We start from the raw sequence: 3,269 nt of genomic DNA, 5'->3' as shown, positions 1-3,269 counted from the left end.
CTCCTGCTCTCTTGATGGTTTCTTTGGCTTTGCAGAAGCTTGTCAGTTTAATGAGGTCCCACTTGTCTTTCTTATCTCTTATGGCCTGTGAATTTCGGGAATTGTTCAAGAATTAGATGCCGGTTCCAATTTCCATAAGGGTATGTCCTGCATTTTCTAAGGTTCTTATGGTTTGAGGTTTTACATTTAGGTTTCTGACCCATTTAGAGCTAATTTTTGTGTATGGGGGCAGATAGGGGTCTTGTTTGAGTCTTCTGCATGTGGGCAGCCAGTGTTTCCAGCACCATTTACTGAACAGGTTCTCTTCTCCCCAGTGGTGGGTGGTGGAGGCTTGTCGAAGATGAGTTGGTTGAGAAATTGAGGTTTAGCTTCTGGAATCTCAATTCTATTCCATTGGTCTATATGCCTGTTCTTGTACCAATACCAAGCTGTTTTGATTATTGTAGCTTTATAGTAAAGTTTGAAGTCTGGTTATGTGATACTGCCTGCTTTGTTTTTTTGCCGAGGATTATTCTGGCTATTCTTGGTCTTTTGTGTTTCCATATGAATTCCTGTATTGTTTTTTCTAGGTCTGAGAAGAATGTTGCTGGTAATTTGATGGGTATTGTATTAAATCTGTACATTGCCTAGGCAGGATAAACATCTTCACAATGTTGATTCTTCCAATCCATGTGCATGGGATATTTTTCCACTTGTTTGTGTCACCTTTGATTTCTTTGAGCAGTGTTTTGTAGTTTTCATTGTAAAGGTCTTTCACATTTCTGGTTAGGAAGATGCCAAGGTATTTCTTTTTTCATGTGTGTGTGGCTATTGTGAATGGAATTGTGCTTTTTATTTGGGTTTCTGTTTATTACTGATGTAAAGAAATGCGATTGTCTTTTGTACATTTATTTTATATCCTGAGACTTTGCAAAAGTCCTTTATCAGTATAAGAAGGTTTTTGACAGATTCTGTTGGGTTTTCAAAGTACACAATCATGTCATCTAAAAAGAGAGATAACTTGACTTCCGCTTTTCCTATTTGGATACCCCTGATTGCCTTCTCTTCTCTGATTTCTCTAACCAGGACTTCCAATACTATGTTGAACAGGAGGGGAGAGAGTGGGCATCCTTGTCTTGTTCCAGTTTTCAAGGGAAATGGTTCCAATTTTTGTCCGTTTAGGAGTATGCTAGCTGTGGGTTTCTCGTAGATGGCTTTTACTATTTTGAGGTATGTTCCCCGTATGCCTAGATGTTCGAGGGTTTTTATCAAGAAGGGGTGCTGGATTTTATCAAAAGTTTTTTCTGCATTTAATGATGTAATCATGTGGTTTTTGTTTTGACATCTGTTGATGTATTTAATTACATTTATTGACTTGTGAATGTTGAACAAGCCTTGTATCCCAGGTATGAAGCCTACTTGGTCATGATGGATGACTTTTGAGATGTGTTGTTGAATTCGGTTTGCTAGGATCTTGTTGAGAATTTTAGCATCTATGTTCATCAAAGATATTGGCCTGTAGTTCTCCTTCTTTATTGGATCTTTACCTGGTTTTGGTATCAATGTGATGTTAGCTTTGTAAAATGATTTGGGGAGAGTTCCATCTTTCTCAGTCGCCTGGAATACCTTCAGTAGGACTGGTATCAGTTCCTCCTTAAATGTCTTGTAGAATTCTGCTGGAAAGCCATCTGGATCAGGGCTTTTTTTGTAGGTAGTTTTCTTATTATGTAGTCAATTTCCTTGATTGTTATTGGTCTATTTAGGGTCTCAATTTCTTCTTGTTTCAACCTAGGCAGGTGGTGTGATGTCAGAAAATCCTCTACTTCCTTAAGGTTTTCAAGTTTGTTTCCATACAAGTGTATGTAGTAGTCTCTAATGATGTTTTGTATTTCTTCAGGGTCAGATGTGACTTCATCTTTTGTGTTTCTGATTGTACTTATGTGGGCTTTTCCCCTCTTTTTCTTGGTCAGTCTAGCTAAGGAACCATCGACCTTGTTTATCCTTTCGAAGAAGCATCTTTTTGTTTCATTGATTTTTTTGTATTATCTTTTTGTCTTCTATGTCCTTCATTTGGGCTTTTATTTTGGTGATCTGAATTCTTCTGCTGAAATTAGGATTTGGGTGGTCTTGCTTTTCCAACGTCTTTAGGTGGCTTGTTAGGTATTAATTTGTGATCCTTCCATTTTCTTCATGTGAGTTTGTAGGGATATAAATTCCACTCTTACTACAGCTTTCATGGCACCCCAGAGATTTTGGTAAGAGGTTTCTTCATTTTCATTTGTTTCCAGGTATCTTTTAATCTCTGTTTTGATTTCATCATTGACCCAGGAGTTGTTTAGCATCATGCTGTTTAGTGTCCATGTCTTTGTGGGTTTTAGGAGGACCTTGTTGGTGTTGATGTTTATTTTTATTCCACTGTGGTCTGAGAAGGAACATGGTAAAATTTCAGTTCTTTTAAATTTGCTTATACTTGATTTATGACCAAGTATGTGGTCGATCTTACAGTACATTCCATGTGGTGATGAGTAGAATGTATATTCTGTGGTCTTTGGATGGAGTGTTCTGTAGGTATCAATTAAGTCCATTTGTTCAAGAGTCACATTGAGGTTTCAGATCTCGTTGCTGATTTTTTGTCTTGACAATCTGTCTATGATTGTGAGTGGGGTGTTGAAGTCCCCAGCTATGATGGTGTTGGAGTTGATATCTTTTTTCAGATTACCTAGAAGCTGCTTTATGAAGGTTGGTGCTCCTATGTTGGGTGCATATAGGTTTAAGATGGATATTTCTTATTGATGGATTGAACCTTTTATCATTATGTAGTGGCCTTCTGTATCTTTTTTAATTTTTAAAAGCTTGAAGGGTATTTTGTCTGAAATTAAGATTGCTACTCCTCCATTCTTTTGTGTTCCGTTCACCTGAAAGTTTGTTTCCCATCCTCTTACTTTTGGTCCATGCGTGTCCTTCAAGGTGAATCTCTTGAAGGCAATAGATTGTTGCCTGGTGATATTTTATCCATTTTGCCATTCTATGTCTTTTCAGTGGTGCATAGTCCATTCACATTTAGGCTAATTATTGAAATGCAAGAGTTGATCCCTGTCATAAAGTTCTTACAGAGTTGTTGTTCCTGTTTTTTTTGTTTGTTTGTTTTTCTTTTGGTTTTGGAGTTGGTTCATGTGTGTTTTTAATCTTTTGCCAGTACTCTTGTGAAGAATGTTGTTGTTATTTTTTCCTTATCTTCTGTGTTCAGTACTTTCTTAAGTGTTTCTTGTAGAGGTGGTCTGGTGGCAGCG

This window comes from Carlito syrichta, unplaced genomic scaffold (genome assembly GCF_000164805.1).
Source record: "Carlito syrichta isolate Samal-C Ts95f unplaced genomic scaffold, Tarsius_syrichta-2.0.1 Scaffold315442, whole genome shotgun sequence".
Lineage (NCBI taxonomy): Eukaryota > Metazoa > Chordata > Mammalia > Primates > Tarsiidae > Carlito > Carlito syrichta.
Note: the sequence above shows the minus strand (reverse complement) of the source record.